An 18,045-nucleotide genomic window follows, 5' to 3' on the forward strand; every position below is an offset into this window, starting at 1 on the left:
TTTATGTTCACTTCTTGACGATTAACTTTCAATGCTTAATCCTTCTTGCATGGCAGCTTCCGCGTGGGAATTTACAGTCTACAATACGTAGCAAATATTACTCTACTTGAACATGTATCATTATTATCTATATGTCTATACACTGTCACCTAACTGTAAGCCCTTCATACGGCGCTATAACAATATTGTTGTAATTGTCCCATGTGTCTCAACAGCTAACCTATGTGTTACCCCTAACTAGAGAGAGCATCGATGTGGATAGAATGTCTGGCTAAGGACAAAGGTTAGAGGAATTAATGAAATTCGAACCTCTAACCCTGTGATTGAGAATCAAGCGTGTGTACCAATACACCAAAGCACTTTCGCTAATGATTTCCATCTCCTTCCTATCCCACCTCCCACCATGTGCATCATCGCTGATTCCCTTACCGGCGATACTCTTCCCTCTATCGCCTTTGTCATTGATACTCCGCCCTTTCGGCCTCTTATCTAGGCTTCGGGCGTATGACCACCCTAACAGATACAGTTTCCGTCCGTCTGACTTAGCCCCTCGCCTTCTTCGCCCTTATACTCCGAAGCTCTCTATAAAGCCAGCTATCCACGCTGCTTTCATGGCATGAGACAGACACCACTCTGGAAATTATCGCTCTTCTACGGGACTCATTGCCGGTAATTGCTGCGTGCCATAGTCAATAACTGTTGCGGCCACCGTACCTTGGAGCTTGTGGCTAGTCTCTGTCAACAGCCGTTAGAAATTTGTCTCAAAGATACAGTGTATTCATTAAATTCTATCTGTAATACTGTTTAGTGAAAACTTATGTCTCTACTAATCGTACATTTGCCAAAGTAAGGGAAAAAAATCTATTTGACCACAAGCAATTCTTTGCACATGAAACAAACAATTTATAAGTGCTGAATACATTGTACTGTACATACAGAAGGATTGCAGTCGAAACAGCTCTTAACCACGTAAAGAATTATATCTGACAGGAACATTCTTAAGACAATTTTCTCGTCGGTAAGATAAAATGCTTTACGAGAGGACTATCTCAAATAATATGACCCCCTCCTCCGCAGATGTAACTTATCACAGTACACTAAACTGAATAAAACGCTCACATCATGAGGTTTGTACGCACACCCGCAGTTGTGTTGCACCAATACTGCTGCCGATGGTGAGAATATAACTTTCAAGAATTTGTAATAATAACTGTCTTCTCAAGGTGTTAGATGTGCATGTAATAGCCAGGCCCACCCACACACAATAGACGCGAACACACACACACACACACAGGGGGAGGAAAAAGAGACCCGTCGTTTGAATTCGATACCTTTTTCCAATTTCGATCTCATCAAGAGCGTCATTCTGAATGTCAGAGCTGCTCTCAATCACGCACCTGAGAGGAAGCAACCCAGAGTGGCGCGTTCAGTTCTCTCCCGCGGGTCAACCACCCAACATTGTACCCCATACAGGCAACCAGACATTCACGAACATAAGTCTATAACAGAAGCGGCTCAGAGCCATAACGCCACGGAAACTAGCAGTAATTTCCATACATTTAAGGGAATGGAATATTAGTCTCGTTATTCATGTTCCATTTCATGTACAGAATGTATCACAGCATCAATCCGACTATACACTGTCACGAAGAAATCAAGAGGTAAAGAATGGTGATAGAGATCATCAATGCAAGCCTTCAATGGGGGTAAACGACATCACGTATCTTTCATGGAAAGTACCATTATATTTGCCTCCTCTCGTACTGGTTAACGTCTTTTGAATAGTTACTCAATTTCAGCTCTTGGTAGATGTTAAATGAAAATGACCCAGGGTACAAGACTTCAGCTCGACTTGGAGAATACATCCTTCCACGTTCCTCCATTACACCCTTTTATAATGTAATTGTTCAAACAAGAAGTTTGCACAGCAGTTTCGCCTGGATACCATTGTTTAACTTACCGGTAATTATCAGTGGTAGAAAGCAATCGACAGACAAAATTAATGAAAGGGGGAAGTCAATAAGACACATAGTTGTAGTTTTGCACCTTTTTGTAAGTTATGCTACCTTTTGTTTAATATTGTAGCCACTTTCCGCGCCTTGGGTCATCATCGACGATACAAGACGCCCGCGTTTGTCGGCGCCTAGGGGCAGCTGCATGCGATGTCATTCAACTGTGTGTATTTTCTGACCTCTACTTTCCATTAGACAACCCTGCATATTCCGTGTAAATGTTCCATAAAATCATGATTCCACATGCATGATGTATTAGTCTGTGTAGGTTGGCACTGTTGCTGCGTCATGCTCATATTACTTAATCCATTCTTGAAAATTTTCAGAGACTGAATAAAATCATGTAAGATTTGCCGGATATATAGATAGCATCGAACGTTTCGTTCAAACCTCCCTGCTGTTCCTGAGTGCCTTTTGATTACGAACACACTTTTAGCATCACTATTACTTAAGCATACTTTAAGATACATGTATTGGAAATGCGTGAGATAGGAACGTAAGCTGTACGAAGAGCACTATGAATGGCGCCCTCTTCATATCAGAGATACAGGCGAAGTAGAGCAGAATGTTAAAACCACAAGGAGGTTCTACAACCACAATTCTACAACTCCTTGTGTTTCAGTCGATTTTCAGTCTCTAACTACAGCTAAAATGAACATGGAAACAGACTTACGGCACAATCATGACAGTGAAGATGTAGAATAAGTATGTATGACAAAGTACCGAGAGGTAATGACAACGTGTAAATCATGGACGCTATAGCGGATTCACGTGGAGAGAAACGAAGGTGCATGCATAGCCTCTCAAAGTGAGACAAAGCAGCGAGTAACGCCATGTTTTTCTGTCGGTATTCTTACCACCCCAAAGTAATCTGAAGCGCTCTGTTATCTCACAACGGCTACAGCCAATGTCTTTCAGTATTTTGTCGAGCGTACACGTGCATTTGCTTAACAGTTTTAATAGAGATGCTATCGTAAGATTTATCTATGATGAAATGACTCACAGCTACGTTAATTCGCGCGCAGACACTGTCGAAAGCTCATGAAAATCTACCAACGGAGATTATCCGCAGAGTGCAGTGATTTACTGTGGAAAGTATGCAGAAGTGTCCTTAGCGTTATTGATGTTTTAGAAAAAAAAAAGTGTCCTCATGCCAAATTAACCGACATTGATTCTGATTGCAGGGAAGGCAACTACGTCATCCGCCGCCATGGAAAGTCCTCACGGCAAACGGAAGGACGACTTTGATTAGTGCGTCATTATGAATACCACAGTTATATAAGACCTCGTCAATAGAAGGGGAAACAAAGTCTCCATGTCACTGTCTCAATTCTTGCAGGTCTGATGACATTCTTGTAAACATAATCTGACTCTAGAAGGTAAAGAAAAAAGATGCAGACAATATACAAGAAATATTCATTATTGTCACGTGACAGACGGACATGACACTCGATGAACTAATGCATGGTAGCTTATACTCTGACTCGGATATTGGTTTTATAAGCTCCGCATGTATCTTCGGCCAAAACAACTCAGCAGCTTTAGGGATGGTAAACCGCCGGCAATGGTCAGAGTTGATTGTCGTGATGGGTAGCTCTATTTGAAGTGAGATGCATGTATTTGTTCAACAATCTTCGTATGTTTTCACGGCCACCACAGCTCAAAAGCTTTGCAGATATTGTAACCCGCTGCCAACACGTCAAAGCTGATTGTCGTGAAATGGTGGATAGTAATTCTGCGCTGCTATGCCTGCTATTAGTTTTTACATCTCTTGTGAGTTGTTTGTTTAACCTTTTCATTACAAAACACAATGTGTGGAATGCGCAAATATCAAATGGGAATAAATAAATGAAATTCTAACTAATGGATATTATTGTCTTTCAGGATATGTTATCCGATAGTCATCCAACAAGACAATAGCAATGCCCATCAATATGAATGCCAAACTAAATAAAATCGTTTGTTGAATACGTTGCTGTTTTTGTTTATTGTGTGTGTTTGTCCATTTTCTTGTCAAAATCGCCCCTGCTATGAATTGAAATGCATGCATTAACATGGTTGTCCACAAAGTGCGCCGAGATAGGATTAATTCTGGATAGCTGTCAAGCTCAGGTCATCTCCAAATTTATTCTGTTGTGGCAATTTCTTTTTTTTAAATCACTTTCTTTTCGACTGGGACCGTTAAGAACTTGACCCTAGAGAGAAGGTAATTCATCATTCGAGTGTCACCATCAGTCATTTCCAGTCGTTTGCCTGACCTCTACTACTTGATATGATATGCCGAGGTCGGATTCCGACCCTCCCCAAAGAATACCTCTCTTTTCCAGATTTTTTCTTTTTTTTCCCCTAACTGATTTCAGGTCGGATTTGATGTATCATTGAGTAAGCACAAAGAACGGCGATCATACTTAGAAAGTAGACGGATTTATTTCCGATCTATTTAAATGATGAGAACAAGTTTTGCCAACGTCTGCGCCGGGGTAGATTGAGCACCGATAATGCAAACAAAAAATGAAGCAAATAAAATAGTACCGGTGGCAATCATGACAGTGATGATTCCGACCATGATAGTACTATATTAATAGAGTAACTGATACAATCATATTAATACTAATTTTTTTCTTCAACTTATGAGTAACAGCATTCGAATTCATTTCATGCAGGGACATGGGACATCGTAATTGCTGATGAAACAGCAATGTGGTTATTAAACAACACATTATTGTTGTTTGCATAGATAGAGAGCTGAACCCTCTGGAAAAACAGTGTTTTTATCACTGATAATTGATATGAAAAGATAGAAAAAAGACTAAGTAAACGCAATTGCACACATGAAGGAATATAACATAACAGCGTAAATGATACGACAAAACTTAACAGATGAATAATCAAGATAATCAGAGAACGAATAAGTTGATAAATCAATAAACATCATTGGCTGGAAAGTTTTTCCTCTGATGTGTGATGTAATCCTTCCTTTCTTCTCGAAGTCACAAAATTATCTAGACTATCTTATTTGCCTTTTTTTTATGAACTCTACTTTCAAACAGTGGCAAGTATGGTCCGCGGAAAGTTTGTTTGTTTGTTTGTTTTTTGTTGTTGTTTTTTTCTATGAAGTTAGCATGCAGCCCTATATTGATATTACATCGAATTTTCCAGACTCAGATTTCAGGCTGTAAATGCCAATTACCACATCAAATTGTAGGATTCACTCTCACTATCAACCACCCTCCCCCAAGAAATTATTCTAATCACAATGATGTAGAGGGATATAATAGCTTCTCATAATGAACAATCTTAGTTTTCTTGGCAGTCACTGTAGGCGGTGTGAAGATTGAAATGGAGACTATCTAGTGAAGATATGGATGTAGAGATCGATGTATAGCACTATAGAAATAGAACGAATCGTTTGAAAAAATCATGACATTGATTATTTGTCTATAAGTTTATGCTGTGATGTGATAGTGTGATAGATGATGGTCGTTTGATATAGTCCCATTAAATTAGTAAGCAAAACACTGGAACTGCCTATAAGCTTTTCATGATAATGGTAAGGCCCGGCTGTCTCAGTAAAACTTTTTCACTTACAGGTACAGCCTGGTGCGTGCATAGGAAAAAGCAGTGAGAGGCTAAATTTTTCAATATTGTCTATTCAAACGACTTTATAACAAAATGCTTTGCATAACATGTTAAAAAAGTAGCGGTCAATATTATTTGGAGCCACACAAGTCCTGTTTTCAAGGAATCTATGACAAAAATATGAACATTAAATGGGGGGGGGGTGGTTAAGAGGCAAGGAAGAGAAGTAAGATTAAGACCAGATGCATTCTGTCAAATCAAAACCGGTTTAAGATGTGGGCCAGGAACACAGGATGACAGGTGCCAGGCCCGACCAGAACTGCGTCTGTTTGATATCACGACCGGGACACCCAGCTGGGTCTTTAGATCGACGAATGATGGCCGAAGACGCCGCCAATTAAAACTGCATCACGGGAGATCCGTCGGGTTCTTGGCAAGGTCTGGAAAATAACAGAAACTTAATCGTTGGTGAGCTGTTTTAAAGGCAGTAGCGCTCATTGTTTTGTAAAAAACTTTCTACTGGCAAATGCAACATTGATGGAGGCTATCGAGCAGGATTTACTGATTCTTATATAGTGCATGTTACGTAATAGTTGCTATTCCGAAGTAAACGTGAATCGTTCCAACGTTTGCTTCTTAGTAGTGATATTACATTGAGAGGTTATAAAACTATACTTTTTTTAAGCATCCTATACTGGGGTGCAGTACACGAAAGATGTTTAAATAGGTGCTCAAATTTACTCAAATATGCTCAAATAGGTAAATCTATTCAAGAAAAATGTGAAGTAAAATAAGTGTTATTGTTTCACTTGAAGTTAAGGTGGAGTTATTTTTCTGAAATAAGAGAGGCTGTAAGAAGGAGGCCTATTGTCTTTAAGGTAACCTACGTCACAACCCAACAGGCTATTATATCTCCTCTCCACCCGGGTGAAGGTGATATTGAAGTTGAACGTGAAAAACGCCTCCGCTCACTGACCGACTTGAAGCTCTGTCAAAGATAATAGCCAGTGTTTAAAGGATTAAACACCTTTTGATACTGGATAATAAGTATCGATATTAGGTTTCATTATTAAACACTAATAAACAATAAACAAACAGGCAAACAAAAATAGAACATGAGCGATTTGAAAATTTTGTAGAAATAGTGAAGAAACGAATCAATCATTCAGCAGGCCGACCAAGCAATCAGCTGTCAATCAAAAATAAGCTATCAAACCCCAAATAAATGAATAGGTTGTTTGTAATCATTAGTCTTTCAACACACGATGCAATGCTCACAGTATTTGTCCACGCATATCATGGAAAGAGTACTGATGTGGATATTTCGTTTTATAAATCCATTTGGCCTCTTAATCATCCATCCAGATAAATGTGATTCAGAATTTTCTGCTATGCCTTGTGGTAAGATTGCCGCTATGCATTCATTCTATGAGAATGTGAGTTCAGAACAAGTAATCAGGCTGCACAGCACGATTTCAGGAAATTGATTGTGATTATTTGTGCGCGTATCCTCCGCACTCGTGCACTCATGTCGCAGCCGTGTCATAATCATAAATCTCAGCCACTTCGATTGGTACGCGCGAACGCAGATGGCATGTCGTCTGCCGATGTTCTACTTTGAGCGGCTCTGGCGCCAAATATCAGCTCTCGACCCACTTGGGCGATACTTGCGATACATTCCCCGAGAAGAATTTCATTCACTCTCATTATTGTATCGACCTTCTCGCAGCACCATTTTCTTAATACCATGAGATTGTCAATATTTTAAGTTGGCATACATCAAGATACATTTGCCGTTTAGTATCATTACGGATAATTGTTTTAATGTAATAACATCTTTTATTGTAACAGTTTCTGATCTAAAACTAAAACCGACATGATCACAATACCATGTACAATAATGTGTCTTCAGTCATTTCTACTTCTTGACAGTGAAGTGAAATCCACTAATAAGAAATGATAAACTAACAACTGGCCAATCTTAGGAGCAAAATAAATTTCATGGCTAAAATGAGAATGCTCTCTTCAACTTAACTCCTAAAAACAGTCCCGCAATTCCCGTTTGATGTTTCGTATTGCTCTTAAAAATACATTTATTTATCTCATTCAAACGGGACATCATAAAACAGCCTGATTTATTTTCTTTACAATGAGAACTCATGCATTCCTGGAATGCTCAGTACGACTGAGTTTGAGGAAAGGTCAAAATGTTGCAAAATGGAGAAAACGTGTTATGTCAAACAGTATAATCCGATTTGTTTTGTCTTTTCAAGGAAGGCATGTGCTTGAAAAGAATGCGTTGTGAGGTTACCATTAGATTCTAGGCTTCAACATCCATGAATTACAAAACAGCAGAAGTATGTGCAGGTTAAAAGTAAACATAAAAGTTGACCAAACAATATTGCAATGTATTGGAAAGTGCTCGCATTTCAGCTTTGTTTTTCCAGTGACCTTTTTTCGTCGAAACAGTATATTATCAATAGCAGAACTGTTGCGACTTTTCACTTTTGATCTGTCCCCATACTCAGCTGTTTTGAGCATTTCCGAAACACCCAACAATAGCAAGCGAGGTGTCATTGTATTTTCAGATATAATCAATCATTTTTTTTTCTAATGTTGTTACAAAGTGCCGGTATTAGAGTATCAAATTTTAATTGACGAACTTATCATGAGGGGTTTATGTAGTGTTCGTTTACTGTGGTATTTCCTTTCTTTCACCTCTGAATAGACGATTTCTATTTGTAGATTGATGGAAACAACATGACGTGATACAACGGGGATAGTTCCTTAATGGCATCATCAGAAAAAACCCTGAACAAGCAAACAGGCAAACATGTATTTCGTTGATATTGAGACTTCTGTTTTGATTCTTTTGTTTGTTGTTTATTATTAGATGTCCCTGTATATTCCGGAGGCTCTTATTGCATTCGGAAGTGATATCTGATTTCAAGAATGTTTGTTGACGCAGTTTTGTGACTGTACGATGCTCATAAGTCTACGATCAGTCGGCGGCATGACGCAAATAAGTTGGATTAACGTTCTTTCCGAGAAAGAGAACCTGGAATAGGGTGTTGTGATTGCATTGGACTCACCATTTCTACCGAATTGTTCTTGATTTATGGCAGCGGCTACTTGGGAAGAGTGCCTCTCCGTGTAACCATCGTCATTAAGTGCATGTCAGCGATGCAATAATGCACACTGTAAGTTGTCGGATTGCCTTCTCTCCTCGGATGTGCCGTTTAATATACCAGGTAATGCACCTGTCTCGTCCTGTTGATGTCCGCAGCCCAATGTGACTCGTATTCTTTAGCAGTGAAGTTCGAATTAAGGCACAGAAGAACAACGTCTTTAATCATTGGCTTTTTTTACGTGAACATTCGTAATGACTACTGTATAGTTAGTAACGTCATTCGGGAATGGATCTTTCTTTTCCATTTCCATCTTCTTGTTTTTAAGATGAGACACCTACACACTGTGCCTCCGGTGAGGATTCTGAATGACAGCGGGATGAGATGGTGGATGCAGTGATGGCGGTTAATAGCTTACGTTGCTCCGCTGAAACAAGTCGATGACGTCCTGGAGGATATTTTTAGGTTTAGGGAGGGGAATGAGAGGTAGCGGGTCTCAATCCCTCTTGTTGTGAATCACTGATTCATTAAAGTTTGATCTCGATAGAGAGTCCTAACACCCTCGATCGTAATTCATGTCTCGTGTCGATCCCAGCACATGTATCAATACCAGCCAAGGCCGTTGGAGGGCGCGGGTTATGTTGCTTATGTCCTGAACGCCAGTACAGAATGTAGGCCAAGTATGAAGATTACGGTGGAATGAAGGGGGAAACAGGGGGAAAAACCGGATGAGAAACATTATGACAAAATGTTACAGTTTAGCCTGGTCTCCTCCAATTTTGGCAGTATAGCGTGCAAGAGCAGACTTTGTCGTATACAATCTCCCACTCAAACGATCTACGGTACAGATTATAGCAAAGCTGCAAAGTCGTTAAGATGGCAATTTCACGTATCTTTTCGAGAGAACTCCATATTTGCGAACTTGCAAGACACGATTCCTGATTGAGATGTTTTTCTCATTTTTTAAACAGAAGAAGATCTTGTGAAACGTTATATTTCCCTCGATTATATTACTATTATCTGAAATGATTAGTGATACTTATACCGAACCAATAGTTCATCTTGTTGGCTTTGATGCATTAATATTTGTCATAATGATAAATTTAATGATGTTATCATTATGAAAGATTACGTCAGTACGTGGTACTCTTTTATGCTCCTAACTTGTGACTGAATATGCAATTAAATTTATGAATGACATATAGCAATTACGGCAAGACCTATAATTCACAAAAGGGAGATCTGAGACTTTCCCATTTTCCTGTTCGAAAAACACTTTTTTTATTCTGTATCCAATTAAGGTTCTCTCTCACACACAGACACATACGAACATACATACACACACACACACACATACACACACCACACAAAAACGCACACACACAGCATTCATGTACGTGTTGCACTGACTTATACTAATATGTAGGGCCTATACTGTACTAACGCTTGCATCCCTTTTTGTTCCCTTTTTCCTCGGATTTCATTATGCTCGTGTCGGCGCCCATAGTAATGTCAACGTGCTATTCAATGCTAATGAGGCCTTCAGCAAGATCAAGCAATAGCTTAAGATGAATTAAAGGTTTCCTTGGTATATATGTTTTCTTTGTCAATTGCAATTCTATCCACCCCACCTTTTTTTTTCTCTCAAGATGATACTATGTCATTGTTATATTCTTGTGTGATTATATTAGTATATCATGTAACAAAGAATGTAGGTTTTCATGCTTTTTTACTTGAAGAAAATGTGGAAATTACATCAAATCAAATCAAAACAAATCAAATCACAACGTATTCATCCCGCACTTGGCAATATTCCTAGCGTTATTGTTGTGAGTGTTGTTCAATGTAATTGTCATTATCGGCATGTATGGGTTATGTTTGTTATTGTTGACTTAGACTGTTATCAATGTTTTTGATCATTAGTGCCGTGAGAAGTATTCCTTTGTTATTACAGAGCTAATTATTTTGATATCATCTTTCAAACATCAACTCATTAACTTGTACACCTTGATATCTTGGCAACCATCTTGCCTATACCTTTTTTTATTTCTTACTTAAGAAATTTAATCGCCAGAATTAATTTCGTCGATTACTAAATTGCAATTGATCATTGTTCTCCTGGTAGTCAGCTACACATCAGTACATGCTTTCCACAATTAATTTGATTGAATTTGATAATGCATACTGTGTGGCTTGGTATTTTGTTTTTATTCATGAATATATATGAGATGTATATGTGTGTGATAAGTGCGTGTGTGTGTATGTGTGTGTGTGTGTGTGTATGTAGGCCTATGTGTGCGTTTGTGTACGTTATTGTGGGATCAAATACATAAAAGAGGAGGATATTAGGTATATACACTTGTAGCGTGTAACCGCTCATTATGCTTGATGTTGTCAAGTCTGGAGCGGATATCAAGGAAGGTCGAAATCCACAGATTAGCGGTCAAGCGTGCTAAACGCTATTACCGGGATACGTTGCGCTCCGTTAGTCCGAGCTCAGGGCTAATCAGCATGTCCGTATAGCCTCGTTCAAGGTTAATAGATCAGGCTCATGATAATGACAGTTTGACAGTGTGTAATATGATAACAAGAGTTTGTTTTGATGTTTTTGAACGTTAACGATAGTGTGACGAACATTGGAAAGGAGTTTGAACTTACGAACAAAAGTTCTATTTCTTTGAGCATTCAATTACCTAATAGCACTTTGTATGGACCCATTAGAGGTTGACCTGGATGCTATTTCAAAAGCAAAGCATCATAATAATTCTTTTCTTCGAGTTGGATATTCCTGTACCTGCACGATATTTTATAATGTTTTAAAGGTATAGATTATTGAGTGCTTGGATGAAAAGCATTATGATCTATAAGACACATCCTTGCATCTACAATATTGCATAATGAATATGATTGTGTGGTGGAGTGGTGATGGTGATGATGATGATGATGGTGATGGTGATGGTGGTGGTGGTGGTGGTGGTGGTGGTGGTGGTGTGTGTGTGTGTGTGTGTGTGTGTGTGTGTGTGGTATCGTGTAATGTATATATACCTATAGAATGAAGTGAATACTTTTTTTTTATGGGAGACTTGTACGGTATACGATCGTGACCACCCCATCTAATTAGTGTTCGTGGTTGCGACCAATGGTACTTATACCATTCCGAGAAAAAACAAACAAACGAACAGAAATCAAGTGAAACTTCGAAATTTTGTATGTGAATTTCGTTTGTATCGAAGTTAACCTGAACATAAAGTGGATTTTCCAGAATCCTGAAACTTATGTTTTTGCACCTTTTTTTTTTTCCTGGCTCACATTACTTATGAACAGGAACAGCTGTAAACCAGTTGTGAAAATGTCATGCCGAAGATTTCACTGCGTATGCATTTTAAACATGTCTGCCATAATCATTGGCCACATTTAAATAAGAATACAGGTAACTCCGAAGTTTTATTTATTTTGACTGAAGCAGATCTAATAAGATCGGTCATCCAGATAGAATATCAGGCAAATCTTTCGTATACAGTCTCTTCCAGCATGCTTGCTAACTGTATGTACATGTACGTATGAGTGCTGTTATGTTTGAACCTGTGTGGACCTCTCTGAAAACCAGCATTTGGCTGATGAGGGTGTTCCACCCCATGAGTGGGTATACCCCCACTCACTTTATAGTTTCATCTACCAGTATTCCTCCCCTGTCCCCCCGAGATGAAAGCGTCCAGCAACCGGCGACTCTGTGATAATGACTTCTGTAATGGCATCGAGTCAATGCCCTTCTCATTAGGTTTGCATACTTAATGAGCTCCGTCGTGGAAAGTGAATTAAGAAATGATGATGAGAATCTATAGTCATTACTTCAATAGACCAGACGTTGCCAACAAGCTGCTAACATACATAATGGGCTCTGGTTTCAGTGTTCTGTGTATTGTTGAATGTGTTTGGACTATAGTAAATGTAAATCCGTCTTGTTTTGAGAACAACTCGCTGTTCGAGACAGAGATGTATGGCATTTCTCACGTTGGGATCAACGAGAAATTAAGTCTATGGTATTAAAGTCAGAGATATTTAATATTATGTCACACAAAAGCAAGGATAATTCATTTTACAGAAAATAAGTCACATCACACGAATAACTCATTCTAGGATAGATAACTGCATTGTCATATCACAAGTCATGAAGGAGGAAAACAATTTGATTTGATTATAACAAAATAACTCGTGTGGATTGCTTGAGGATATGGTGATCGACACAACAATGCGAAAACTACTTTGAATATATAGCACAGAGCTTTGTAAGATTCAGGTAAATATCAAATCGGAAAGGGAGGTTCTTTCTTATCTCGTGATGTCCTGTAATTCATTAGCCCACACAGCAGCACCGTGTTAAAATGCCACTGACTCTCTATACGAATAGGCCCCCTACTTCGCAATTTATGGTAAGGATGATGCACTTTAATTTCAAGATGCTATAGCAGATGATTGTTCCATGTTTTGTGAGGGAATGTAATACATTAACAATTTCATCAGTTCATCTTATTCCTACTTGATTGTATGTGTCAAGAGAGATTTTAGAGGAAACATGGTCATGGAAGAAAATGGGTATCAATCCCCACCCCGTTATGATCCTCCTTTTCCTCCACAGATCTTTCCCGTCACACAATTGCAAAAGTAAGAGTATATTTCAGCTTTCATATTTTTGTCTTTCATTTTTGAGCATGACTTTATGTAGTCCCGGATTTCTTCTTTAAATGTGGCGCTGCATCAACGCGATGAAGTTCATCTGCCAGAGAGGAGAGCGAAGGCATGAAATAATTCATGGGCATCAACTGTATTACACATTCACGCGGTTCCGACAACCGCGACACTTTCCATGACTGCTGTTACCATGTTCACCTGCTTCTACTGCTCGGCGCCGTTATTACAGCTCTTGGCGTGCGCTTCTATCGATTACCCAAATATGGACTTGTTCGTCCTGCAATGCTATGACTCCTCATTCTCCATTCATTTGCGGTTGCATTTTTTTTTTTCATCCAGACGATATCTTCGTCTTGTATTCTTTGAAGGTATTGATGACGCGTCGACCAAAAAAAATGTTGCATTGGTAAACAAAGGCTGTGAACCTTGCAGTTGGTCCCTGTGGTCAGACTAGCGATGCAAAGTATGTAGGGACGATGCTTTTTACCGAGATTTTTACTAGCACTGCATGAGATGATGCGTGATGAGAATACACAGAAGCACGCACATACACATAAACACACACACACTAACATACACACACACGCACACACACATAAGAACACAATTATGTGTGACAGATTGCATACTCAAAGTTATAGTTTGCCTCTATGTGTATAGTTGTGTGTGATTCGATCATATTCGTAAAAGCAACCAGTGGCACAGATATGTTATTCTTTGTATAACCTGTTTACTTGCATTCCTTAAGACAAGAATATTCTCTGCAAGAAAATTTCACTTTAAATCGGTCCACCCATGATTATCATACAAGAAATTCTTCTGATTATCATCTCCCGTCCGTACGTACCTCTATGCTAAACAATTCTGTTTTCTATAGAGGCCCTTTGGTATGGAATGATTTACCATATAAAATAAGAGCTATCTCTTCACTTAATCAATTCAAGAAGAGATATAAGTTGTATTTATTAGATTTACATAACTTGCAATGATCTTGCCACGTATAAAGCGATGTGTCACCTCATAATGTATATGTGTGTGTGTGTGTGTGTGTGTGTGTATTGATATGCAAATCTGAATGATTTATTTTGTCATCAGGGTCCAACTTCATATAAGGCAATCAGCTTTCCTGTTGAGCCCTTACACTTATATAATGTTTCTTTTCCATTGTCTTTTTTTCCCTTCTCTGTCCTCCAGAGGGTTGTATGATTGTAAATGCGTTAATGTGTTTTTGTTGTGTATCCATTGTAATGTTTTTATGAAAGTTTTGAATAAAGAACTTGAACTTGAACAGTTGAGGGAACTATACAGCTTACAAATTGCGATCTTCCAAGTATGTTTAGTGTGTACACTGTCACTGGTTATTTCTATTGTTTGTAGTATTTTAAAAATACATACGAAGGAATTGCATTTCATGAAAACAAAAACAAGAACAAATCTACGGCCATAGCAGACATGTCTGTGATAACTATTACTCTTTGTAGAGATTGTTTAGCAATGCGTCTTCTTCTATGATCTTTAGGTTTTTTGCGACATTGCATTTTTATGACTTGTAATGCTACCATGAGACTTCAGACAATTCATGTGTTGTGTTCCCCCCGCCCACGCCTCTCTCTGTCTCGCTCTTCATCCTCGGTAGTAAGCTGGCTTCCATTCGTCTTGTAATTTGGAGAGTTCAGAGGCAATCCCTCGTATCAGTATAAATGTCTGTGATTTATTACGGAAATCATGCGTTCATTGATATATGGATTGTTACAGATTTAAGTTTCATTCTTGAAGATTTTTTTTTGTGTGTGTACATGTTAGAGAAACTCGATTTATTGCCCTCATATTGTTTAAGGTCAATGCGTACATTTCTTTTTTTAATTGACGAGATATTTCCTGTTTTAGCACAGTTGGCCTACTTTGGATTTTCAGTTTTGATGAGTTACCAGCTATGTTAGCGCATACATTTCTATTTCTTGAATTTTCTCTCTGAAATGTTTCCTATGCAATTGCTCTAATGATCAAAACAAGAAAATGTGTTCAAAGTAAGAGTTATGACAGTATTGACGATGGATTTTTTTTGGTTATGGATATGATGATGGTATCAAATCATCAACTATCATTGAAAAGATTCATAGTAATAGTGATATGATCTTTATCAATATCGTCATAATATTTCACAATATAAACACCTTAGTCAGCAGCAGGATGGAGGAATCCTAGTGAACTTTCCACACACCTCTCCTCTGGCTCCCAACCTGCCAACTGTGAGGCAAGATGTGCCCGGAGAAGATGCGCAACATGACGCCCTTAGTGTTTTTGCTTTAACGATGATGCAACCTTCGTTGAAGCTCGTCCCTCATCGGAGTTCGATGGATGAACTCGTCCAAAGTGATGAAATGACAAAGGTGACATTTTACCCAGCGATCCCTCAGCATCGACCTACGATAACGTTCGCAGAGACATCGCACGCTACCGGGGGTTCCATGTAAGGGGTACTAGTACCACACATCGATACTATGGTTCGGGACTGTAGGATGACAGCACGAAGAAACACGTACTCTCATGTAACAGCTCGGACCGAGAGATGTTTGGTGTAGGGAGACAAATGACAACCGTGTAGTACCCCGTGCAAACAATAAGAGTAAAAAGACCCGCCCATCTATGCTCAAGTTTAAATTGACTCTAACAGTCAAACTAACAGAACATTGAAAGTTTCATTGAAATGAAAAAAAAGCTTCGATTATTCTTTTTAAATAACTGTCATATTAAAAAAAAACATTGAAATCGGTCACAAGAAAAAAAAGTGCAGATAAGATGAGGCTATGATATCATGGGCATACATTTCCTGGTTATACCAGGTACATGTATATATTTTATTTCATTTGTCCTTTCATTTTATTACAAGTGATTTGTTGACAGTATTGATTAGCAGCATGCTTATAGGTCGTTACTACTCTATTATGAGTCATTTTGTGCAAAATATACAAAGTCTTCTCTCTTGTAAATACCCTTTAAAGGTGAAATTAAGCAAAGATCTCTGGGCGGTCTGTAGGAGACTCTTCTCCCCCTTCGTTCTCCTCTTGATGGTATAAAGTCTAGAAAATTGTGTTTTATGATACTCTTTAAAAGAGCATTAATTTTGTCTGGGTCACCGTGGGACACCATCATTTTTTATGTTTTTCTTCAGGTCATACATGTCTTCGCCTTGCATGGTGATTCCAATCGAAGAGGGGAGTCTTTGAACTAGATCCTTGATTGACACTGCAGCATGCTTTGTGCCTGTTAAATACCTTAATATGATGGAAATCTGCAGTTTAAGAGTAATGTTGTCAGTCAAGTTTTCGGGCCACGGTTGTAATGCTAGAGCTCGCGGTGAATCAGTGTCTCGCGAAGTCTGCTTTCTTTCTTAATTCGTTAAACGTAATCTTTGTCTTTCTTTCGCTACACATATTAAGGGCTTGTATTTGAAATTGGTTCCCACTGACAGTTCTGGGACCTGTTTGAAAATCGCGTAAATTGCCATCCGCGAAAGCATTGCAGCTTTTCCACGCCAGCAGGGTATGACGATGGTGTCCAAGATGCTGGACCTTGTTTGGGTGTGTTCGACCATACGAAAATTAGCACAGGCTTTGGAGGAAAGAGTACAATCTGCGATGTCACCTCGCACCAATCCCCCGATTGTATCGCTCCCCTGACCTCTCGTGCTAGCTTTTCATTTCGTTCGCCGATCTCTATTTGGATACTCGCCTCAGTGCTAATAGCATTGCGGCCTTTTTTACGGATTCTCGCCACGCGCACAAACTATCGAACTACCGCTACGGAACAATGGAAAAGACCAACGCGGAGTTTGACTAAACCCTTCACGCTTAAAAAGAAGAGATAGCTCGCATAGAGCGAAAGTTTTTCTTCTCGTTACTCCAAGTAATTCAAACGGCCTGGTGATTTATTTCTTAATAATGTTACTTGTCTTTTTTTTTGTTGTTAAAGTTTCTTTTAATTTTGTATTCTTCTTATGTTTGCTTGCTAGTTATCTATCTCGGAAAGAATTCATCCAGTCGGCATTCAAATCCAAACCATAATACTCTCCGTCAATTACTTGTGAATAATCATGTACAGAATCATGTGCTTATCAATGTAGAAAGAGCTTTACTTGGCTCGCAGAATAGGATCTGTTCAAAGTGAGTGGAATCTTATCTCAGAAAGTCAGAATACCACTACCCGAATGAACCTCTCGGATTAATGACCTCTGTTAAACCCACTAGTATGGCTTCTCGTCGGTGTAACAAAAAAGAAAAAAAAGTGGTTTCCATTCACACCTATAAACGTAACATGCATTTTGCTGTTGCTTTCTGGTAATAACGGTACGTATTTCACTTGATAACGAGATTATGGTATCCAGCGTTTATTCATAGTCACGGTATACAATAATCGTTTTGTCTGATGAATTTGTCTTAATGACTGAAAGGAACGTATTGTGAGATCTAAGAAATGAGTATTGTTACCTGTTGTGGAACCCTAAATTAATTCCTATGTATAGTCTCAGAAATTTTCGTGTACTTCTCCGATATTTTGAGTAAAATTGCCAAAAATTTTACGAAGGGTGGGTTTGGAAGTGGATGAATCCATTACATTGTAGGCCCTACACATTGTAA

The 18,045-nt window shown here is 38.8% G+C and overlaps 1 protein-coding gene across 1 annotated transcript in view; it reads left to right on the plus strand.

The window, feature by feature from the left end:
* Window positions 1-18,045, plus strand: part of LOC139736090 (neuronal acetylcholine receptor subunit alpha-3-like) — a 119,111-nt gene that overhangs the window by 67,973 nt on the left and 33,093 nt on the right. The gene's annotated exons all lie outside the window — the stretch shown is intronic.

The sequence above is a fragment of the Diadema antillarum genome, unplaced genomic scaffold (assembly GCF_040938485.1).
Source record: "Diadema antillarum isolate AM-2024a unplaced genomic scaffold, OU_Dant_1.0 seq00000620_RagTag, whole genome shotgun sequence".
NCBI lineage: Eukaryota > Metazoa > Echinodermata > Echinoidea > Diadematoida > Diadematidae > Diadema > Diadema antillarum.